General features: G+C 41.5%; 1 pseudogene; it reads right to left on the bottom strand.

The window, feature by feature from the left end:
- Positions 1-21,956, bottom strand: part of LOC135528987 (phosphatidylinositol glycan anchor biosynthesis class U protein-like) — a 54,325-nt pseudogene extending 32,369 nt beyond the window's left edge.
- Between the last annotated feature and the right edge of the window lie 4,325 nt (positions 21,957-26,281).

Below are 26,281 nucleotides of genomic sequence, written 5' to 3'. Positions count from 1 at the left end.
TAAATACATTTCGAAAATGTAAAAAAAACTATGTATTATTAGCTAGCTAGCTACCTACAGCATGCCACTGTGTGTAGCTCAATAGCTGATGATATTTCACTTAACTATAGAATTTAAAGTTGGCTAGCTAACTTAATACTGTATTTTTACATTAGCTTGTTATCTTGATGCAAGCCTATTTGTAATTCTAAATTAAAAACTCATGCTCCAAATGCATTTGTTGATAACAGCAATGGAAGAGGGGGAAAGGATTTGCTGCTCCAGCTGTCAGAAAATGGAGTAGGTGTACTAAAGATGTATTATCTATATACACTACTTGACCAAAAGTATGTGGACACCTGTTCATCGGAAACATCTCATTCCAAAATCATGGGCATTAATAAGGTGTTGGTCCCTGCTTTGCTGCTGTAACAGCCTCCACTCTTCTGGGATGGCCTTCCACTAGATGTTGGAACATTGCTGCGTGGACTTGCTTCCATTCAGCCACAAGAGCATTAGTGGGTGGGCATTGCTGTTGGGCGATTAGGCCTTGCTCGCAGACGTTACAGTTCATCCGAAAGGTGTTTGTTGGAGTTGAGGCCAGGGCTCTGAGCGGGCCAGTCAAGTTCTTCCACACCAATCTTGACAAACCATTTCTATATGGATCTTGCTTTGTGCACAGGGGCATTTCCATGCTGAAACAGGGAATGGCCTTCCCAAATTATTGTCACAAAGTTGGAAGCACAGAATCATCTAGACTCTTGTGATGTTAAGATTTCCATTCACTGGAACTCAGTGAATTAGCCCAAACCATGAAAAAAAGCCCCAGACCATTATTCCTCCTCAAACTTTACAGTTTGTAATAGGTTTTGGGGCAGGTAGCGTTCTCCGCCAAACCCGGATTTGTCTCATGGGCTGCCAGATGGGGAAGTGTGATTCATCACTCCAGACAACGTATTTCCACTGCTCCAGAGTCCAATGGCGGCAAGCTTTACACGACTCCAGCCGGCGCTTGGTATTGCGCATGGTAATTTTAGGCTTGTGAGCGGCTGTTCGGCAATGGAAACCATTTCATGAATCTCCTCACGAGCAGTTATTGTGCTGAAGTTGCTTTCAGAGGCAGTTTGTAACTCTAAAGTAAGTATTGCAATCAAGGACAGACTAATTTTTACACGCTTCAGCCCTCTGCAGTCTCGTTCCGTTAGCTTGTGAGGCCTACCACTTCATGACAGCACTTACAGTTGACAGGGGCAGCTCGAGCAGGGCAGAAATTTGACAAACTGAATTGTTGGAAAGATTGCATCCTATGATGGTGCCACGTTGAAAGTCACTCTTCAATAGGGCCATTCTGCTGCAAATGTTTGGAGAATGGAGAATGCATGGCTGTGTGCTCGATTTTATACACCTGTCATCAACGGGTGTGGCTGAAATAGCAAATCCAAAAATTTGAAGGGATGTCCACATACACAGTGCATTCGAGAAATTATTCAGACCCATTCCCTTCTTCCACATGTTGTTATGTTACAGCCTTATTCTCAAATGTATTGAATACATTTTTTCCCCACATCAATCTACAAACAATACAACATCAGACTGGGGCGAAGGTTCACCATCCAACAGGACAACGACCCTAAGCTCACAGCCAAGACAACGCAGGAGCGGCTTCAGGACAAGTCTCTGAATGTCCTTGAGTGGCCCAGCCAAAGCCCGGACTTGAACCCGATCAAACATCTCTGGAGAGACCTGAAAATAGCTGTACAGCAACGCTCTCTAGCCAACCTGACAGTGCTTGAGAGGATCTGCAGAGAAGAATGGGAGAAACTCCCTCAAATACAGGTGTGCCAAGCTTGTAGTGTCATACCCAAGAAGACTCGAGGCTGTAATCGTTGTCAAAGGTGCTTCAACAAAGTACTGAGTAAAGGGTCTGAATACTTATGTAAATTTGATATTTCAGTTTGCTAAAATGTCTAGAAACCTGTTTTTGCTTTGTCACTATGGAGTACTGTGTGTAGATTGATGAGGGGAAAAAAAGATTTAATACATTTTAGAATGAGGCTGTAATGTAACAAAATGTAGAAAAATGTGGTGAATACTTTGCGAATGAACTGTATATGTTAGCCAGCGATACACAACATGGGTTTCAGAAGATAAACTAAAGTTAGCTCGCTAGGTGGCTTGCAGTAAAAATAATTTACTTAGCTACAGTAGCTACCATATGTCAACTATTTTTTTTTGAGAGAGCCCATGCTCTTAGAATGGAAAGCTATGGGTCATATGCAATTCCAGCTCCCAGATTGCAATTTCTATGGCTTCCACTAGATGTCAACAGTCTTTGTTCAATGTTTCAGGCTTGTTTCTTCCCAAACAAGGAAGAATTTTGAGTTTTGGTACTGGGAGTCAGAGTTGGAAATCAGTTTGTGCGCGCTCACCTGCTTATTTTGATTTTCTATTGAAAATACTTATTTCCTTATGAAATATTATATTTTAATTACATTTTAGGGTAGCTGAGGATTAAACAGAAACGTATTGTGACTTGTTTTAACAAAGTTTAGAGGTAGCTTTTTGGATTCCTTTACCTGCATGTTGAATGAGTGGATTACTCAAATCGATGGCGCCAACTAAACAGACTTTTTGGGCTATAAAGGATTTTATCTAACAAAACAACCATGCATGTTGTAGCTGGGAACCTTTGGATTGCCTGTCAGAGGAATATTTTCAAAAAGTAAGTGAATATTTAATCACTATTTGTGATTTTATGAGGCCTGTGCTGGTTGAAAAATATTTTGATGTGGGGCACCATCCTCAAACAATCGGATGGCATGCTTTCGCTTTAAAGCCTATTGTAAATCGGACAATGCAGTTAGATGAACAAGACTAAGCTTTTTAACCGATATAAGACACTTGCATGTACCTAAATGTTTAATATCCATAATTTTTCTGATTATTTATTTCACCGGTCGACGCTGAATTTCACAATGTAGCAAAAAAGAAAGCTCCATCTTCGAATTTTGTTGATGAGAGGAATCACTTGAAGCCATTGTGGTCTGGTCAATTTTTACAGTTTTGTCCAAAGGATTGTGTTGTTAGGTTCTTACTCCCTTTAAAAAAAACCTGCTTTGGGGGAGGGACCTGGCCAGAGCATGAAGCACCACCCCATGAAAGTTGTAGTCTTTCAAAGACTGGAAAAAATGTGCCTACTTGTATATTTAGCAACGCATCCGCTGATAAAAACATTGCTGAAAGACATGCAATGGCTCTGTCGAACAAGGACAACCATTGCTGCACACAAAAACGTATAGTGCAATCAGTATCACACGGTCTTCGCGAAATGCCACAAAGCAGGACAACATTTATTTTCAGATCTTGCTCCCCCCATCAATACACCGGAAGCTGTCATAGGGTGTACCATTCAAGCCCAGACCTTCCTTCTTCCTGGGCAATTATGTGTGAAACAAATCTCACTGACCTAGAATTTCCCTCGGACATGATGATAACAAGATTCCCATATTCTCCCAGGGTGATATTCCCATTTAACAGAGCTTGGGAAAATCTGCAAGGAAGAGTGGGAGAAAATCCCCAAATCCACAAGTGCAAAGCTGATACAGGCATACCCAAGACTACTCAAAGCTGTAATCGTCGCCAAAGGTGCTCCTACAAAATAAGGTGTGAATACTTATGTCAATGAGATCTTTCTGTATTTCATTTTCAATAAATTCACAAACATTTCTAAAAATCTGTTTTCACATTGTTGTTATGGTGTATTGTGTGTAGATGTGTAAAAAAAAAAATATTTAATCAATTTTGAATTCAGGCTGTAACATTACAAACTGTGGAATAAGTCAAGGGGTATGAATACCACTGTAGTCACTGTAAATGCCTCATGAGCTTAGTTTAACTGTCTTACCCATCAGATACCAAAATATAGCCTAAACTTGTTTTACTCCATTATTTGTAAGCCATCCATGTGTAAATTATCACTGTATAGATTCAAAACATAGTCAACTACCAATGGATCTCAAAGTTGCGGCCGGGTTTGTTGTTTTCGAAACCATGACTATAGCTTTAGGCCTAATGCCAGTATTAGCCTTTCAAATAATTTATGCTGAGTGTTTAACTGAATGTTTCTCTAGTCTCCACTTGTCCTGCCCTGACCATAGAGCCCTCTGGGTTCTCTATGGTGTTTTAGGTCAGGGCGTGACTAGGGGGTGTTCTAGTCTTAAATTCTATGTTGGTGTGAGTATGGTTCCTATTTGGAGGCAGCTGATGATGGTTGCCTCTATTTGGGGATCATACTTAGTGTGGTCCTTTTCCCACCTGCGTTGTGGGATATTGTTTTTTGTTTAATGCTGATGTGTGCTACGAACTGCACGTTCGTTTATTCTTTGTTGTTTTAAGTTTCACTGAAATAAATAGGTGGAACTCTACGCACGCTGCGCTTTGGTCCGATTATTTATTAAATGATGAACGTGACACCACCCCACAGTTTTATGTGTCAAAAATACAACTGACAATAGTTATTGTCCTATAGGGCCTATAGAAAATACTTTCAGGTAAAACAGACAATATGCAGACTTACAAATAAATTGTCAAACATTTATTAATTTAATTCAAACATCCATTTCAATTCAATACATTTTGTAAGTAAAGTGAAATAAAAAATTTCCTCAATGCTTTGGAATTGGAATTACAGTTTACTTGCAGAATTAAAGGAATTGAAATTGAATAGATCCCAACCCTTCCAGATAATGGAAAATGGGAGCAACAGTGCCATAATTGGTGTCTGACTTCCACCATTCATGCATCTTAGCGTGTTGCTTGTGATATAATCCATGTCTTTAACATGTGCAAAGGGTGTCAATGCAGACACAAGTGAGATCATTACACTGATTTACATCAAATATTAATGCAAGAATGGATGCATAGAGTAGAAATATGATATTATAAATATCAATCAACCAAATAACCAATCAATCAAGCTTTATTGTCCCCTTAGGACGATTCTGAATCAATGTATCTAAATATCTCTGTATCGTCCCAATTGTCTTGCAGCTTTATTTTACAATTATTTTCAGCCTATTTTTGTTGTTTGGTACTCAGGTTACCATACCAACAGTTCACAGAAAAGGTCCAAATGAACACAAGGATCTGTAAAAGAGAGTCATCAATATTAGAATAGGTCTGCATATCAATGGTGTGAAATGTGTCACCTCAAAATGTCATTGCAGAGAAAGTCATTGCAGAGAAAGAGAACATTACTGATGCTACACATCTAGAAAGTTTGGCAGTGGGGAGCCAATCAGAGATGAGAAATGTCAGCAGCAATATTAATTATTTGTTCGGAAGCACCAGCAGGAAAGCGTCTCCTTCAGAGTTAGACATCAGCTAAACAGGAAATATAGCACGATTACACCTGACACTCTGCTGGTGGGCCCTAATCACTTCCTTAGTCTTCCCAGTAAGCAGCTTATGAAGTTGTTCCTCACTAAACATTTAAAAAAAATGTTCATACATACTTTTATATTTGAATGCTGTCCTCAAATATGAAAAACAGCGTGATCCCCTATACCCTATTGGGAGTGTGACTCAAACTGCCCAAAGCTGTTGTATTAATTGTGTATTACAGTCTCCCCATTGTCATTGCTTTGTTTTGAGTGGTATGACAGTGTGAGAGTTAACACCATTATCTAGACAGAAAAGGAGATTCTGCTTTGTAGCAAGGTCCAATTAAGTAAAATGTTATATTAGATTACATTTATGGGTATTGGCGCTAATATGTTTTCAATGTGGTGTTGTGTATGATTATGGTTTTAAGGGACAATCAAGTACTTATCAATGCAATAGCTTGAGACTATTTTGAATGTGTGCAATAAACAGGATCTTGCAGTTATCCATGGTAGTTTCAGCTCTGGCAGTTGTATTCAGAGGCAGTTTGCGGAAACAAATCAAAAGTTAGGTTAATTAACTACTCAAATAAGTACAGCACATCGGCCCCAGCCAAAACAATTAGCTATTGGCATGAGTGAGAGATGTGTTGAGTTCTCCTTCTACCGAGGAGCCCAACACAGATACACAGCTCCCCAAAGTTGATTTATATTTCACTGCTATGTAGAGAAATGGGCCTGCCACGTCTCTTAATGTCAGCCAGTGTCACACTGAACTAGAACAGAGTTGGCGCCGTCAACAAATTACTCAAAATGAATTACTCATCAAAATAAAGTGGCAGAATAGCTACCCCATATTTGAAATGCTTCACCCCACATTTATCTGTTTCACTATTGTTGTGGTTGGATGACGCACTGTGCCCATGTAATCTGGAACAAGAACAAGTAATGACTTAAATTAATTGTATGCTTTGCATTAAATGCTTCATTGGTTATCTGTCTCTGGAAAATTAGCTTTTTTTGTATAGTTAATTGGGAATCACATGAGGCGCAGACCTTCTGTAAGGTAGAGGCACGTACTGTATGGGGAGACAGAGTGCGTGTAAAGTAAAGCATAATGTCTGGTCTGGTGACTTTAGGATTACTAGAGAACAGATACTTCCTTATTGGCTGACAAAGTCCACCCAGCGGGTGTTCAAGGTTTGTGCTTCAGTAAAATGGGGAGAATCAACCTTGGTAAGGGATGAGGACAGAAGCTGCATCCCAAAATTTGCCCTAACCACCTTCATGTCCAAAATGGTGTTCGGTAGAGATGTGTGAAAGTCAACTTGGATGATGAGGAAATCTTTGTTTTGGCTACTCAGGCAGATTACTAGAGAACAGATACTTCCTTATTGGCTGACAAAGTCAACCCAGCGGGTGTTCAAGGTTTGTGCTTCAGTAAAATGGGGAGAATCAACCTTGGTAAGGGATGAGGACAGAAGCTGCATCCCAAAATTTGCCCTAACCACCTTCATGTCCAAAATGGTGTTCGGTAGAGATGTGTGAAAGTCAACTTGGATGATGAGGAAATCTTTGTTTTGGCTACACAGGCAGTATCTATTCCCAATGCTATTCAATGGATTCCAAAATGTCTTCTCATCTCTGAAGCTCCCATCCTCACCAATGATTTGCTTAGAAATTGGTTAGTTGTCACGGATTCCCCCAGGGGTCTACATCACCGTTCTTCTAGGCGTCACTGAACTGGATCATCACCACCAACCCCGGACTGTCTTGTCTCATTACGCACACCTGGTTCCCATTCCCCCTGATTAGTATGTGTGTATATGTGCCCTCTGTTCCCCATCCTTATTGATTATTGTTCCATGTCCGTTGGTCTTGTGAGTACCTGTGCTCTGTGGTATCAACTTTCGTGCTACGTTTACTGTATATTGTACTACGGTTTACATGAGCTTGTTAGTGTGCACCTGTCATTACGGGTCTCGTCCCGTGTATTTATTAGAGATTAACACTTCGCTCTTTTGTTTGGGTAACATCCCTGTGGTGTGTATATATATATATATATGCATGTTTGCTTTGGGCTTCGACCCCGTCATGTTCATGAAGGACACTTTTTGGGTTGTGAAATTAAAAACCCTATGTAGTATTCCTGCGCCTGTCTCCAATCATTATACAGTGACACATTAGTAAAGTAGATAATAATTCTGCATGATTAGGAGGATACTATCTTTGAATACACAGTATGGCACACAAACAAGGCTGATCTTATAATCATGTTACAACTAATCTACACCCACCTGCTCATAGTGAGTGAGTGAGACCGTGAGAATCTGATAACACAGAAAGAGGGCATTGCAGGACATGGTGTAACGGGTTTCGTACGTGGAAGAAGGTGAGGACCAAGGTGTAGCGTGGTAAGTGTTCATGATCATATTTATTTAAACTCAGAACACTAAACAAAATAACAACGTGAATGAAACAAAACCGAAACAGTTCTGTATGGTGACGAAAAAAACACTAAACAGAAAATAATCACCCACAACTAAAATTGGGAAAACAGGCTACCTAAGTATGATTCTCAATCAGAGACAACGAACGACACCTGCCTCTGATTGAGAACCATACCAGGCCAAACACATGAACACAACATAGAAAAAATAACATAGACTACCCACCCCAACTCACGCACTGACCAAACTAAAACAAAGACATAACAAAGGAACTAAGGTCAGAACGTGACACATGGAGACAGACTTCATTGCTGTTCATTTTCAAATTAACTTTGAGCTGCAGTCCCTTTCAACAGACAGCACAATTATGAACGTGAAACTGAAATCTAATTAAGAGGGTAAAACTTTATTGTACTGCTAGATAAAATGAGCCCCTCCACTACCATCCCGAGGACTGTGAATGATATGAAACCTACATACATTTTTCTTCTTCTCTGATTTAAATTATTATAAGGTTAAATTTAGATTTTGTTCCAGTGCAGTAACAACAGAGGAAATCATTCCTGAAGAAAATGCTATCTTCTGTCCTTCTCATAAGGTGATTTATAGCTTATTTTGTGGAAACATGACAATAATGGAGAAACTTACAAAAATAGCTAAATTAAAAAGCAGACTCAAATGGCCTTCTTTCCTTCTTTAGGTATCCCCTGATCCATTGGAAAAAAAGGTGCGAGTGTCTAGTTCTCTACACACAGGCAGAGTAAATTTAAACGTTTTCACATTTAAGCTGAAGAAACTATTTGATAACCACCTCATTTGCCACCAGAACAAATTGCCCTGTATTTGGCAGCATGCAGTCAAAGGCTCTGAGAGCAGTAGCTCGCATTAGCTGGTATTTGAATCTTGTCTTATCAGACAAAGTTATGGAAGATTTGCTATGGTGGCTGTGTAGTGTTGTACAGCTTGAGGGGAAAGGAAAGCAATCCATTGAAATTGAAAGTCCAAATGAAGAGTTCCTCACAAGCTGAGGCGCCCCGTAGCTCTCGTGGAGATTGACATTTCAACATGGTGCCAGTCAGAGAAGCTAGATTAAAAGCCTGTACCCAATCAACCAGGAACGGCAAGCCTCTTGGAAGTGATATATCAGCAGGTCCACTGGTAGAAGCTTCTGCTGGGGTCGTTTGTCAGACCGCCCCGCTCGCCGCAACATCTTTATACCGGCATGCGCTCATTTGCCTAATAACATCAGCCATCCAAGTGTTTTGAGTGTCTGGTTCAGAGCTGGATAAGGCAAAAAAGATTCCCCAAATGTCAGGAGTGGGACAGGTGGGCCCAGGAGAGGCTTTGGGGTGTCGTGGTTCTCATTGAGGGGGTGTGAGAGTCATTGACTGGCCCACTTCTGAGAGCCTCCTGCTGGGGCTCTAAGCATGGGCAGGCCCCTCGCTGGCAAGAGATCAGTCATGACGCTGGGTCTGAGGCACATCTGATCCAGTTGTAAGACAAACAAACACACTTCAAATCCATATATCTTAATTTCCCCCCATTAGTGCTCCAGACAGTCTGATATGTTGGGCACTGCGAATAACTTCCTTTCTTGAAAAACTTCTAACTTCTCTCCTATTTTCACAGTTTCTTGATCTTTGCCAAATCATTCAACAATATCCACTTCTATTTGCTTACAAGATTCTACAGTGATTTTTGTGCGTTTGTGACAACAAAGAAGAAGATTTCAAGCACTTAGCTGTGAAATGTTAACCATGCTCTCATATTCCTCAAACACTCCTTGGTGGCACATCCTCCAGGATTCTCACTGGCGGTGAGAGGCAGCCACACATTACCAGATGGCATCTAACAACAGCCAACAGCTCCTAAACGAACAGCGGTGTCCCAAATGGCACCCTATTCCCTATATAGTGCACTAGGGCCCTGGTCAAAATATAGGGAATATGGTGCCATTTGGGAAACAGACATAGAGATGGTGATCGGTGCTGTGTTCCTTCAATGAGCCTCTTCCTCCTGGCCAGGGGCAGACCCATTTCCTGCTCTTCCTCAGGCCGTGATCCCTGAACCATGCAGTCAGGCTAATGTGCTGTTTCACAGCTGTGTGTGTGTGTGTGTGTGTGTGTGTGTGTGTGTGTGTGTGTGTGTGTGTGTGTGTGTGTGTGTGGCAGCTGAGTTTGTTTACCTCCTGATCTCTGTGGGGTTGAGACTTTTGCTATTTTGAGCCACATACAGACACACACACACACACACACACACACACACACACACACACACACACACACACACACACACACACACACACACACACACACACTGTCTAAATGTAGCCTCACCCTAACGAATACATACACTCAACTGTGTCAATCTCGTCTGACCCTCTATGGATGTAGCCCAATGACATACAGTACAGTGCCATTGTCTTTATTTGCTTCTCGTACCTTCACTTATTGTGTCTGTGAAAGGAGTGAGGTGAGGGGTGATAAGCTTTGCTTGGTAAATTCATCATGGCCCATGTTGTGCTCCCTGTGCCATTGTCAGGCTGTGAAAGTCAGCTCAGCTGCAACACCCCAGCTCAAACGGAATAATTGGCTAATCCTTTATCTGCTTAGGCATGGAGGTGGCTGCCTATGTGTGCATGATGGGCCCTTAATTAATGACGATGGGGACTTTCGACAGCACAAGGCGACTGCGAGAGGGATTTGGGGCTGCAGGTTTCTCTTGCACAACAGCAGCAGCAGCAGCAGCACCATTCCACCATGGATGTGACCTTGTGTCGCATTGTGAAACGCTAGGTGACAAATCTGGCGCTGCTGCCCCTGTGATGCCACCAACGTTCGGGGGAAAACTTTCAGACTCAACCAGTGTTCCCCTATATTAATTTAGCAGCGGGATGGTGAAAGGTTTTTAATGTGAACTTTAAGAACTTAAACCATATAGAAAGTATGTAGAAAATAAATTATCTTTAAAACAGCAAATTGAATCTCAGCCCCATGGCAAAATGTGTAGAATTGCAGGAAAGTAGCTTTAAAACAGCAACATTTTGTCTCTGGGGCCAAGAAGATAGTTTCTAAAATGTTTGTCGCCCCCCCCCCACACACACACACACCCCAGAGTTACAGTGAGGAGAGGTGTGACTGAGAGTGTCGGTATAGGAGGGGATTAGTATTTGAAAGAGGATTAGGCCATGGGCTGCTTCTAAGTGCTTGTTGTGTGCATCCTCAGCCATGGCATCAGAGCACTGTGCTTGCCAAGTGATAAAGAACCCTGTACCTGTCTCTCTCTCTGTCTCTTCCTTTCTCTATTTACATCTCTCTCTAACCCTCTCTCTTTCCTCTCTACCTCTGCCTCTCTGTATTGATCTACATCTCTCTCTTCCCCTTGCCTCTTTCTCTCTCTCACTCTCTCAAGGCAGAAGGTGTTCAAACTGACCAACCTCTTGGCACATTAATGGCTTGACCGAGGCATAAGATGATCTCTTAGGACTTGTGCCAACTCTGCTTTTAGCCTCTTGCTCTGTTGTTCAACACCTAACAACCCAGAGCTGACCGGTCAACTCATGTGCCTCCATGCATGGCAGGAACCTGGAGTGTGTGTGGTTTCATGCATGGCAGCAGTGTGTGTAGTGAAGGTAGTTCAAAGAACTATGTTTGTGGGTGAGCACCCTGAGACCCCAGGGCTAACATCCAGGTTTTAGCTGCAGCTGACGACCCGAGATTGAAACCTGGTTGGTTATATTGGTGCTGTGACTCTGACCACACAGTTGATGTACATTCACTTCTGAGGTTAATGAAGGTTCACTTTAAATCAAGTGGGTTTTGAACTTATTTCTACCACTTCTAAAACAAACAGTTCCAATGAAAACACAAAATGGGTACAGTACCAGTCAAAAGTTAGGACATAACTAACCTTTTACTATTTTCTACATTATAAAAAAAGTTTTAAACAAATTTAAAATCAATTTTATATTTGATATTCTTCAAAGTAGCCACCCTTTGCCTTGATGACAACATTGCACACTGTTGGCATTCTCTCAACCAGCTACCATGAGGTAGTCTCCTGGAATGCATTTCAATTAACACGTGTGCCTTATTTGTGGAATTTCTTTCCTTCTTAATGCGTTTGAGCCAGTTAGTCATGTTGTGACAAGGTTGGGGTGGTATATAGAAGATAGCCCTATTTGGTAAAAGACCAAGTCCATAGTATGTCAAAAACAGCTCAAATAAGCAAAGAGAAACGACAGTCTATCATTACTTTAAGACATGAAGGTCAGTCAATGTGGGACATTTCAAGAACTTTGAAAGTTTCTTCAAGTGCAGTGGCAAAAACCATCAAGCACTATGATGAAACTGCCTCTCATAAGGACCGTCACAGGAAAGGAAGACACAGGGTTACCTCGGCTGCAGAAGTAGAGTTACAAGAAATTGCAGCCCAAATAAATGCTTCAGAGTCCATCTCAATCAAAAATCTAAGTTAAAGAATAGGATCAATTCAAACTGTATTTAAAGATTTGATTTGATTGAGTCCTATTCTTTAACTTTGATTTTTGGTGGAGCCGTGAATCCAACATTTTGTAGACAATCTGGAATTAAAGCCAGACTCTATGGCACAGATGGAGCAATCCAAGCAGAAGAAACATCTTGATATTTGGTTGCGTCGACATCCAAACATTGTCACACCCTGATCAGTTTCATCTGTCCTCGTTATTGTCTCCACCCCCTCCAGGTGTCGCTTGTTTTCCCCAGTGTATTTATCCCTGTGTTTTCTAGCTCTCTGTTCCAGTTTGTCTTGTATGTTCCAAGTCAACCAGAAGTTTTTCCCCCATACGCCTGCTTTTGCTATTCTCTTTCTTCTAGTACTCCCGGTTTTGACCCTTGCCTATTCTGGACTCTGTATCAACCTGCCTGACCATTCTGCCTGCCTTGACCATGAGCCTCTCTGCTGTTCTGTACCTCCTGGACTCTGATCTGGTTTTGACCTTTTGCCTGTCCACGACCATTCTCTTGCCAACTCCTTTTGGATTATTTAACATTGTAAGACTCCAACCATCTGGGTCTAGCCTTGTGTCATGATAAATACAATTCAATGTCCCTTGTGCAGTAATGTAAATGGCCTATTAACTTGTCTACAAGTTAACAAATTATCTGTGGGATTCATGTCTCCATCTCAACCAAAAATAAAAGTTAAAGAAATAAAATAATAGGATTAAGCCAGTGATTCAGATCTAGCTATCAAAGCAATATGTAAATATTTGTCAACCAAGCACAATTCAATATTACTTTTCTAAGACATTAAATAGCCTTAACATTAGGCTATCTTACGAATTAATGTAGCAGTATTTATTCTACCTTAACATGAGAAACACATCCATGGCCACATTGAGTTTACTGTAACAATTAAATGTCTTATGCAATCATACAAAGAGTACATGTTCAGGGTCGCAGGTCTGTGGAAATATTCACAATTGCCATAATATTCTGCACAGAATCTTAAACGACATTGATCACTTGCACCATATACTTTAATGTATTCTCAACTGCAATCCAGGTCATTTGGTTGTGCTATTTATTAGATGAAGCACAGTGATAACACATTTAGGTGACAACTAAACAAAAAAAACAAACATTGATTTTCCATTGGAATTTGGTGATAACACATTGTGAATTCAACAAACTTTTGGCTGTCTTTTTGAGTGGGTGAAAATAAGTTGGAATCTCATTGGTCAATGTATCAACCAAATGTTACCCAATTCATCATGTTGAAATGATGTGGCGTGCCCAGTGGGTAGTGAGATCCAATACACTCCAAACGGAAGCAGTGGAACAATCTATAATTTTCACTTCTGGGCTGCAGTGATACAATAACAGCACACAAAAGATTATACACAAAATAGATAAATGTGAAACAGCTGGTGGGCTGAAAAATTATTACTCAGTCGTTTTTTCCCAACCAAAGTAAAGCAATGAACAGCCCACTGAATGTTATTGCTTCGCTTTACTTAAATTGATGTCGGGACAAAATCAGATAATTGATTTATATTTATAAAATTATATTTATTTTTCATCTTCTCCTTTCATATTGTACAGCCAGGCGTTCCTCTATCTCTGTCTGTGTGTGCGTTCACTATTCTTTGAGGTTATGTTGCAGGCATAAAATGCTGACACAGACGGCCACCAAACCTGCTCATTGGGATCAAACTAACAGATGTGCTTTCAGTGAGAGGAAGAGGATGTGTCATAACAACTGAGAGGAACAGATTATACCTGTCAAAGAGAGTTCTATAGGAAGTTAGAAGTTGGAGGGCAAAGCCATACTGCATAATGTGTGCTCAGGGGTTAAGGTCCCCCTTGGTACAGAAAATAGATCTAGGATCAGCTTGCCCTCCCCGAATTCTAACATTAACCATTAGTGGGGAAAATGCTAAACTGACCCAAGATCAGCATCTTCTAGGGTGTAAGAATATTTCAAGGATAAATACACAATTCAGAGGACGAGAGGTCAGTAACGTACTAAAAATCAATGGAAATGGAAAGTTTTTTCTGTAGGATCAATAGGTCAGAGATATGAGAGGAATTTGTCAAGGCATCGAGCCTGAAAGAGGATACTTGATATTTGGCCATTGGCCCAGTTTTATTGCAAGGAATTCTAATTGATCAACCACAGGCTAGGGCTGGGTTATAAAACTACATCCTGTCCCTTTGTTCTGTGGAGAGAATCACTGGAGAGAATCACTGAGGACAGGAGAGAATGAACATCTACCTCTCCACATGATTTGTTCTCTTTGTATAAAACAATTTTTCTTCCCCTGATTTGCTTTGGGTCTATGTTATTGAAGAGTAACATCAACTGCTAACAACGGGCAGCTTCACTCAACACCTGCATGTGCAGGGGCCTTCGAATCCAGCCCACAGGGCCACAATATCTGTTATTTCCCCCCTCTCTTTGCTAGGCTACAGAACAGTTATTTTATAATGGCTTGCCAGTGAGTCCACATACACCGAGTCTAATCAGCAGCAGATTCCAAGGTCTAAATCAGTTGCTGGTCAAAAAGGAAAGGAAGGAAATTATTTAATGGACACATCATGATCATGGACTCAGGGCTAAGTGACTTAACTCACCCAGTTTAGCAACCATGTAATGTTTTTCGGACCAAAAACCAATGTCAATCTGCGTCCCAAATGGCACCCAATTCCCTACAAGGTGTATTACTTTTGAACGGATCCCTTTGGCACCCTATTCCCTAAGCTCCCTGGTCAAAGTAGTGCACTCTTTAGGGAATAGGATGCCATTGAGGGCACAACCGATGGCCCCTGTTTAGCATGTCTTCAAATAAATTCAAACCAATTTGTTCGGCAACAAATCTATTTAAGAGATGATTATGGCATGAAATGTAAATACATTGACTTAAATTGGGTTTTGGTCCAAAATAGGCAAATTTAAGCAGTTGGTGGCATCAATAACCAAAGTGTGGATTGCACGCTCCTCACTGATGAATTGAAGATTCATCAGAAACAGATTCATCAGCACTGATACTACAGTGAAAGTATTTTTTCTCAAAGTGCTGCCATGAATAAATCATACAGATTGGAAAATAATTGACATACAAGTAACAGAGTTTAGATTGTGCCGTATACTCACTCCACAGGTTGAAATGCTGCCAATGGAACTGCCTGATGTGGTACCTTTTCTCAAATGGTTTGTAAGTTGTCAAGCAGGGCAGCCACATGAGTTGGCAAGGAGACAGTGAAGGAAGCGATACTGTTAGCAGCACAGTGACACCAGTTACATAACTTCACTATAACAGATAGTGGCAGTGTAATCTATGGTGGGTAAAGTGCCAATCACAGCTGTGGATGGGAATCTCATTAGAAAAGTGACTTAGTGCTACTTACAGGGGCATTTGGTGGATAGTATTACGTGCAATTGAGGACATGGTGACGGAGTGGATAACTTTGCCAATGATGGCAACGCTTCACATAAGGGTGCCTTCTATCATATTGTTACTCAAATCAAATCAAATTTATTTATATAGCCCTTCGTACATCAGCTGGTATCTCAAAGTGCTGTACAGAAACCCAGCCGAAAACCCCAAACAGCAAGCAATGCAGATGTAGAAGCACGGTGGCTAGGAAAAACTCCCTAGAAAGGCCAAAACCTAGGAAGAAACCTAGAGAGGAACCAGGCTATGTGGGGTGGCCAGTCCTCTTCTGGCTGTGCCGGGTGGAGATTGTAACAGCACATGGCCAAAATGTTCAAATGTTCATAAATGACCAGCATGGTCAAATAATAATAATCACAGGCAGAACAGTTGAAACTGGAGCAGCAGCACGGCCAGGTGGACTGGGGATAGCAAGGAGTCATCATGTCAGGTAGTCCTGAGGCATGGTCCAAGAGCTCAGGTTCTCCGAGAGAGAGAAAGAAAGAGAGAAAGAGAGAATTAGAGAGAGCTGGTTGTCCAGGCTGGTTGATCTGAGAAGTAACTTAGACAGATGTTAACAATGCACACACACACTCACAAAATATGTAATTAAATTTCTTCCCAAATGAGTGGCGTTGTGGTACTAAGTGATAGTGAACTTGTTTATGGGTCTGTCATTTCCTAAGTTTCAAAGGAAATGAAATGAAAAGGAATAAAAGCATAAACAAAATATATACAAAATATAGTTATCACAACCTAATCATCTAATTGGACTGTATTCTAAATACGTCCAAGGTTTTGGCAATATGACCCCATCATGGCATTGTCTAATGTCCTATCTAGGGTGTTCCTAATTCACTGTGTGTTGCTTAGGGCACTATCGTAAGTTGATAACTACATGATTAGTTGACAGCTGTAAGGCACCAGCTTTGGCCAGTCTACAGGGATGACCTATAGACTTCTGTGGAGAAACTGGTGAGTACAGTAGCTGTAGAGTCAAAGGCCTCAGAGTAAATGTTTAACTTTACTAAGGCTGGTATTTTGCTCGGACCCTTAAGTGATCCTAGCATAAATCGTCATTAAATGTTCCGTTGTACGTGTGCGTTGATCCTTACATAAGCATACACACCAAGGGAAAGAATCCCGGTAGGCTGCAACCTGTTCAGAATGAGTCTGATGTCATCAGATAATTTCCAGATCAATGCCTGGAGGTTTAGTAAGAATTGATGCCAACCTCACGACCTATGTTAACGGGACCTGTAGTGGTTTTACTACAAGTCCATATGTCTTACACCATTGTAGTGGCGATAGGTATGAAGGAATCTATTTCATAGCTATGTTATCCACGGAGGAGCTAACCTCATGGCGGAAGTACTCTGTAAGTACTGAACCAGTTGTACGTGGTGTGATCATGGTCCATGACTTCTTATAACTTTCCTCCTGAATGGAGGGTTCTATTTATTGGTGTGTTAACCATCAGAAGAGTGTTCTGGAGATTCCCTTACACGTGTTGCAATCTGAGTTACTACTAACTACTCTATCGCTGTTATCAATACCAATTTGACTTGTGAGGTCTCTAACCCTCTTACTGATTGTGGCCGGACTGACTGTGCTGGCATTGGTACTGGTTCTCAAGGGGAGTTATCCTACCTACCGATTTATTCTGAAATGTTATCCCATGGGAACACATGATTAGAGCATTTGACATTTTGCATTGAATTTGAACCTACACATGGTAAGGAATTATTATTTTTGCCATTCGTTTTTGAGGTGCACTTGACTGGACTTGTACGACCAGTGTGGTACACCTCAGTAATATCTTAGATGTGTTCTAAGGTTATCCCCATCGAGGGGCCTGTCCGCTCCTCTCTGTTCTCATGGGGAAGTTTGCAGCTAGATTTATTTTCTACTCTGGCAGCCTCGTACACTGTTGCACGTAGTCTCGACCACCCCCACCGGCCTCGATGAGGCTCATCATGGGTCTGGGCTAGTATTGCCCCTCTTTGTGTCTCGGGACCCCCCCAGCAGCAGTTGATGTTGGTATCCGAGACACAAACAAAAGATTGGACCCTATGTACGAGTTGTCAGCGACTACGTTGTTATTAGATTGGCTGTAACCTTTCAACCAAATCTCTTGGTGTTTGTGCTTCAAAACGCTCAGTGGCTTTTGAGGCCTGTCAGTCACCACAGAGTCCGCATGTGGCAACCTCTTCAGTACCTGCGAACTGAGATGAGGAGATTTGTCTGTGATATCGCAAAGTTTTTCACCAGTGGGAGTAATCGGGTCAGTTGAGGGGTAACGGGGTAACCCCTGTCATTGTAAGGGGTAACAGTCCCCCACAAGCGAAAGATGTATCATTGGAAGCAGAGTACACTCTGCGCGTCAATGCTTTTATTGCTGAGACAGCCGCAGTGCTTGCGGAAATGTCCAAAGGGCAAGAGAAGTTCATCTCAACTACAGTACTGCACAACTTCAAGGAGGAGGGAAGTTGCTCATTCACAGAGACTGCTGGCACGAAATCATGAAAAGAATGGTCAATCAGATTTGCTGATGGAATAACGAGATATCATAATATCTCCTTGGATCGGATTACTTTATCTTGGCCAGTTCGCAATTGTAAATGAGAACTTGTTCTCAACTTGCCTACCTGGTTAAAAAAAGGTTAAATAAAAAAATATAACATTTATGCACCTGTAAGAACAGACGCTGGAGATGAGAAGCAGGGACGGAGAGTTGAACATTTAATTTAGCACAGACATGGAACAGGACAAGAACAGCGTCAGAGCCAGGTAATTCAATGACATACGACAATTAATGTTGAAACGGGGAATAGAGCTGGGGAACAGACAGATATAGGGGAGGAAATAACACAAGTTATTAAGTCCAGGTGAGTCCAATGAATCGCTGATGCATGTGACGAGAGAAGCAGGTGTGCGTAATGATGGTGGCAGGATTGCGTAATGCTGGTCAGCCTGCCGCCCTCTAGAGCACAAGGGAGGGAGAGCGGGAGCAGGCGTGACAGCACCAAGAGGTTTTGAAACATCTTTTTCCCAAGGGGTGCTTTCAACAGATACCCCTTGTGGATGACTGCGTTGCAGCTAGCATTAGGGGTGAAAGTGTGGTCAGTGGAGAAGGCACTGTGACCTGTGACCAAACGTGGTTGGTTTTCCAATCCATCAGTGGGAGTAAACGATCCATCAAATCTGCTCCGAGTAACAGGGGTTCAGATTCGAGGCTGGTAACATACACAGGTTGAAAAAGCGATACATCCTGGAAGTGTAGTTTCAGTATGAGAGGCGAGGTAGCCTGACTGAAACCTTGAAGTGTATTGTTACATTGTTCCCTTTTTAACCCTTTCACACGTACCATCACACAGGTGTGATCATTCTACAGTGGTCCCTGAAGCATGCGATTACGCCTGTGTGATTAGAACGCTCATTTAGAATGCTTATTTAGAACGGCCAGTTTCGAATGACGCAACAATCAGCATTTGAGTTGGTGTCACGTTCTGACCTTAGTTCCTTTGTTTTGTCTTTGTTTATATGGTCAGGGCGTGAGTTGGGGTGGGCAGTCTATGTTTGTTTTTCTATGTTTGGTTTCTGTGTTCGGCCTAGTATGGTTCTCAATCAGAATCAGGTGTCGTTAGTTGTCTCTGATTGAGAATTATACTCTCTCCGGGAGTTAATCTTGTTGGAAGAGTTTAAAAATTGCTTACCCGAACGCATTGTAGTTTACCTAAACGAACAGAAAGTATCCTCCCTGGCAGAAGCGTCTGTGTTGGCAGACGAGTTTGTGTTGACGCACAAGAGTGTGTTTTCGGCTCAAACTGAGAGTAGAGCCACTGAGTTTCCTACCTTTAGCCCTAGTCGTCCAGCAGTAGTATGTCAAGCACGCCAGAAGAATGAGCGTCCATGTTTCTATTGTCATAAAGTAGGACATATGATTAATGATTGCTTCCTGCTTAAACGCAAACAAGGGATGCCTCTTCGTGCCAAGCCACCAACAGGTGTTGCTCTAATTCGTACGGTTGTGAGGTCTGCAACAAAACAGGTGCCTCCGGGTAACTGTAGTTTGAAAGTCTCAGTCCCCGACCGCAGTTATGAACCATTCATTTTCGAGGGGTTTGTGTCCCTAACGAATGACGAAGCGTCTCAACGACCGGTTAAAATCCTTAGAGATACTGGTGCAGCGCAGTCGTTTATATTGTCTGATGTGTTGCCCTTATCTGACGATACATACTGTGGTTCCAGTGTGTTAGTGCAGGGTATTGAAATGGTTGTCCCAGTGCCATTGCACTTTGTGAAAGTACACTGAGTTAATCAGTGGAATATTCAGTGGGGGTACGCCCTATGTTGCCAGTGAAAGGTGTGACCTTTATAATGGGTAACGATATTGCCGGAGGAAAGGTAGTACCCGTATTGGATAAAAGTGACCACTCTCTCTCGAATGAGCTGGCACAGAGTTATCCACATGTGTTCCACGCTTGTGATGTCACTCGTGCTCAGGCACGACAAGAGGGTGATGAGATAGATTTGTCGAACACTGTTCTGTTCAAAGAGGTTGATCAAGAGGATGGATTGTGTGATACCTCTGAGAAGCTGATCACCTCTGACAAACAGCCTAGGAAAGAATCAAAGAACGTTGAACTTATTGCTGATGCAATACAGTTACCAGTCACTCGTGAGCAGCTGATTCCTAACCAAAAGGTTGACAACAAGCTTGCTAAATGTTTTTCTAGTGTTGTCTCATTGGAAGATGTGAAGAAGAAGAACGTGGCTTACTTCATTGATGGTAATCTCATGCGTAAATGGAAATCCCATGTTGACGCGGATGGAGATTGGAATGCTGTTTACCAAATAGTGATTCCTACAGCCTTTCGACAAAATGTGTTATCCCTTGCTCATGATCACCAGTGGTCTGGTCATTTAGGAATCACAAAAACGTATGATCGGATCCTTCGACATTTCTTTTGGCCGGGTTTAAAACAAGATGTGGCTCAGTTCTGTCGGACATGCCACACATGTCAGATAACAGGAAAACCAAATCAGGTTATTCCTCCCGCTCCTCTTTGTCCCATACCAGTCATAGGTGAACCATTCGAGCATGTGGTGGTTGATTGTGTCGGACCGTTACCGAAGACAAAATCGGGTAACCAGTTTTTGTTAACGATAATGTGTATGGCTACAAGATACCCCGAGGCTATTCCTCTGAGAAGGATTACAGCCCTGGTAGTGAGTATTCCAGAAATACTGTAGTCGCAACCCCTAGGGTTGCTCTTTTAAGGGTGGGAGTGTTACGGATACAGTTATCCTGTGTGTGTGTGTATCCTGTGTGTGTGTTTCTTTTATCTCCTTCTTCCCTCACAGGTGAAAATCATCACTCCCCAATCAGTCAACAATCAATCATCAATCAGAAGACACACCTCCTCCTATTTCCTAACCTATCACAGTTCCTTCCCCATGGTTTAAAAACCCCATCATTTGTTTGTTCTGGAGCTCAATCTCTCTGTAAATGTCATGACTGTAGGTCTCTGTGTTTCACTCTCGCTTTGTGTCTTAACCTCTCTTTTGTTTAAGCACCTCATAGCACTTTGTCATCAGCTGTGAGTATTGTTTTTGGTTATGGTGTTTGTGTTTGATTGCTGGTGGGAAAAGGGGGAAACCAAGACAAGTCGCCCATGGGCATACACTACCCGTAGGTGAACTTTGTTAAATACACTAGTTAGAACTGGGCGCACCACCCACTGTATTTTTGGTTAGTTAGTTAGCTGTTGTTAAAGTAGGCTAGTCTAGCTTAGGGGTGTTTTTGAATACTTATTGTTTCTTTCCTTGGGTCCAGCTCAGCCCCTTTTCCTGCTCCCCCCATTACCGTGTGTTTATAAATAAACCTAGAGTTTGACGGTAGATTTCTGTTGTCGTGGTTATTTCGTTCACACTTTTACTTTGTCACAATAATAATTTGCATGAGTTATGTTACGGATCTCATTACCATCCCCCCCTAGACTTTCGGGCCAAAAGGGATTCGTAACAGGTAGCCAGGGTTTCACTTTTGGGTTGTGGGTGTTTGTTTCTATGTGAGTGTGTGGGCCACACGGTACTGTTTCGGTTTTGTAAATTCACGTCATTGTTTATTGTTTTGATTCAGTGTTCAGTGCTTTCTTTAATTAAAATCATCATGAACACTTACCACGCTGCGCTTTGGTCCTCCTCTCTATCTCCAGACGACATCCGTTACAGCTGGCCACACTTTTTTTGGAAACTATTTACACAAATACAGTCCTTACAAAGTTATGCCCAGAATGTGAGCAGTTTATTTTTGGATGCAATGTTCAGATATTCACAGAAGTATCTATAGCATAACACAATCATGTGCCCCCGAGCCATTGAGAACCCTGAATCCGAGGACCCCTTGTCCACCAACAAAGTCCTAGATCCATTTGAAGATGCTGGTGATGGAGGCAGACCGATAGTGGATGAAGTACAGAAGTTCTGTGGTAGCTGGAAGGCTGCCAGCCATTTCACCCCTCCTGGCCCTGCTGTTTGTGTTGATGAGTCCCAGTCTGGAGTGCAACGCCCTTGCCATTTCCATCTGAGGCAGTGCTTCAAGTTGTTTCTGACAGAGGACCTGGTGGGAGACATAGCAGAGACCAATCGCTATGCCTTGGAGCTACAAGAGAAGAGAGAGACAGGAGTGGGGGTGACAACCACAATTAGTGAAATGTATACCTTCCTGGTGACAGTCCTTCTCACGGGGATAGTAAAGAAGAACTTCCTGAGAGAATACTGGAGCAGAGATCCTATGTTTGCAACTCCCTTCTTTGCCACTATCTTTTCCCAAGACTGCTTTCTAGTTCTGCTGCTATGACTGCATTTCATCAACAACGCTACTGACATCCTAAATTACCCTTTACACAAAATCAAAAATGTCAACAGTTGGCAGTAAAGTGCCATGACAAACGAGACGTCCATGTCCTCTCCACTGTCCATACAGCAACAATATCGGCCATAGGGAAGTTGGACCACCTGACGGGAGAGAGAAACAAACCAGGCAGAGAAACATCAAACCAGACTGCGTGCTTGACTATAACCTTAAAATGGGGGCAGTGGATAAGGCAGACATGATAAACAGCTTTGTGGAATGCACTCTGGAAAACGACCAAGTGTTATAAGATATTTTTTCAATTTTTCCAGAGTAGCTTCAAAATACAGCAAGGCAATACTTCTGACGCAATTAGCATTGTTTTACAGAGCTAATAGAAGAATGTAACTAGCTACATATGCACGATTGAATGTAACACCATAAAGGTTATGAAATGAGTAACGTTACCTCGCGTGTCCGCGGTTATAAGGAATATACACAAATATATTATGCTCCATACACACAGTGGGCTACAGTGTAACACGACACACAGAAGCTATTATTACATCATAAGGCACTTACTTTGATAGAAACGCAGTCTGGATTTGAACATGGGTGTCTGTAGTGACGCCTCTAGCACTGAGACGCTGTGCCACTTGGGAGTCATAAGGCCAGGGTAGCTTCAAAATACAACACATGCTAATACTTCTCTGACGCAATTAGTATTGTTTTCCAGAGCTAATAGAAGAATGTAGCAAGCTACCTAAGCATTGAGTATGACCCTATAAAGGTTATGAAATGAGTAACGCTAAATTGCGTGTCCGCTGTTATAAGGAATATACACAAAACCATTATGGTACAGTAGAAATTACGTAACACGACATGCAGAAACTATTATAACGTAATAGGGCAATTTGATAGAAACACACACATTTCCAAAGTTATAATTGGCAATGAAAACAACTTTGATTGCGATGCAGGCAACAGACGGAAAATATGAACACGTGTATACAGGACGGGAGATGAGCAAATGTCTGCTATTTTGACTCATCCCATACTGTACGCTGATTCTACTGTTTATGATCTATCCTGTTCCCTAGTCTCTTTATCCCTACCTATCTGTGAATATCTGTCTTTATTATCTCGTACACCTGCTCATCGACTCAATACTAGTACCCTGTATATTTAGCCAAGTTATCGTTTCTCATTGTATTTATTCCTCGTTGTCACTTTCTGACCATAGTTATTTTGTGTTTTCTTTGTTTTAGTGTTGGTCAGGACGTGAGCTGAGTGGGCATTCTATGTTGTGTGTCTAGTTTTCCCTCTTTCTATGTTTGGCCTGATATGGTTCTCAATCAGAGGCAGTTGTTAGTCATTGTCTCTGATTGGGAACCATATTTAGGTAGCCTGTTTTGTGTTGGGTTTTGTGGGTGGTTGTCTTCTGTCTTTGTGTGTCTGCACCAGACAGAACTGTTTCGTTTTTTCCACATTTGTTGTTTTGTATTCATTGAGTGCTCAGTTTATGTTTTTAAATAAACAACCATGGACACTTACACTCGTGTTATTATTTTTCTATTATATCTCTTTTTTTCTCTGTATTGTTGGGAAGGGCAGGTAAGCATTTCAATGGTAGTCTACACTTGTTGTTTTTCACAAAGTATGTGACAAAATACAATTGTATTTGATTTGATTTATGAATAAATCAAATCAAATTTTATTGGTCACATACATGTGATTTGCAGATGTTATTGTGGGTGAAGCAAAATGCTTGTGCTTCTAGCCCCGACAGTGCAGTAATATCTAACAAGTAATATCTAACAAATTAAACAACATATACCGTGTACACACAAATCTAAGTAGGAATGAATTAAGACTATAAACATATGGATGAGTGACATCAGAGAGGCAGGGCCTAAGATACAGGCGAATAGTATAGAGTCACACAGATGATAAGAATGAGACATCTCGTGCGTGTGCGCCGTGAGACCATTCTCAAGAAGCCATTTTAAGATTTAAGTGAGTCAAGTAAACATTAACCTCTTGGCCTCGTCAATTTCATCAGTAGTCTACTTTGTTAACAAGTTCAATGCATTCGCACGCTCTAAGTTCTACAGTAATAGCCTACAGCTGAATATTTTGATGTGGATTCCAATTTCTCCTCTTATTTTAAGACTTTTCGGGCCACATTGATTCCTTACAATTGAACATAATGGATGAACAATTGCGCCAAAGTTTATAACTACCTCTAATTTCCTTTTTTAAACTCGCAAAATTTAGTGGAGGATTGAGGACACTTACTTAGTTAAAACCCATTAAATTGCTGTAAATCTTAAACTAACCAAAATAGCTTAAAGAAACCATTTTATTTATATGCCTTAATATTGCATTGGTCATACTCTGTTGTGAATGCTTTATGTCAATCCATTACTAAGAATGAATCCAGCATATTCCGTAACCCCCAGGGTGTAAAAACACATTACAGACGCATCAGGGGTTGTAACTATTGGCATGTGGGTGAGGTAGATCCCCCTTTGCTTGTCTCTACACTGTGATTTACATATAGATACATATAAATGGGTCTGTTCAATATATCTATACTGAATGCTGACTATAGCCTCTCCTTGGCTACTAAAAAAAGGTGTTTCTGAACCTTCGGAACCTCAAGAATATGTCTGACATTACATTAGTTAGTGTGAGATTACTAGTAAAACGCCACGCAATCCTGAAGGAATAAGGTTTCAAATGTTGACAGTAGAGGCTTCTTTGCATTAGGCAGGTGGTATAGGGGTTCTCCTTCCTGTTCCGATATTAATGGAACATTTTCTGAACATTCGAAATAGGAGAATGTGATTGAAGGTGATGTGCTGCTGTGCTCCCTACATGGTAGATGGCATCCGTGCCTGATTCATATATTTTGGTCAAGGTGTTTGAAAGACAGACTGGATGCCACCTGTGCTGAACGGAATACACCTTGTCAGCACTCATTTGAATTGGAATACATTTGTGGTGTCTGGCAGAATGATGGGTTTGCATAGTGTGACTTGAACTGTAGGGGGCATCATCCAATGTTTCTCAGATACAGGATACCTTTAGTGTGTCGACTTCCTTGAAATGGGTCAACAGAGGTCTCTAACCCATGTTATTTTAGCCTATATATATATATATATATATATACTGTATTAATAGACTGATTAAGAATTAGATTATTATCTCAGGTCAGAATTGCAGGTCAAGTCCACAGCCCAAGTGCAGAGTGATATACCTCAAAGCATGAGGTAATATTGTGCACTTGACGCACACATGTCTTTCAGTACCAGTCATCCAGCCAGTTTACTGATTGATATCTCTCTAAATTCATAGAGTAGCCTAGTTCTGTGTCTTGACTAATCAACTCCAATGATGTTGCTGTCCTTTAATGGCTCTTTTGAAATCCCAATCTACTGTTGAAGAGGCCTACATATGCCTTTATCTTCTCATTGACTCCCTTTTCATATGCACTATCTTGTAGAAAAGTTTTTGTTATCACAAATCTTGAAAGAGTATAACTGAAATTGAAGATTGAAGTCAGTAAATAGCGTAGTATAGGCATCCGCACACAGAGAGAGTGAGCCAGGGAGCAATAGAGGCACCTTTGTGCTTTAATGAGGCATTGATTTTTACATCACTAAATAATACAATCATAAATGAACTGTCA

This window comes from Oncorhynchus masou, chromosome 5, assembly GCF_036934945.1.
Source record: "Oncorhynchus masou masou isolate Uvic2021 chromosome 5, UVic_Omas_1.1, whole genome shotgun sequence".
Classification (NCBI taxonomy): Eukaryota; Metazoa; Chordata; class Actinopteri; order Salmoniformes; family Salmonidae; genus Oncorhynchus; species Oncorhynchus masou.
The sequence above is the reverse complement of the archived record's forward strand: the minus strand, read 5'-3'. Positions and strand labels throughout refer to the sequence as shown.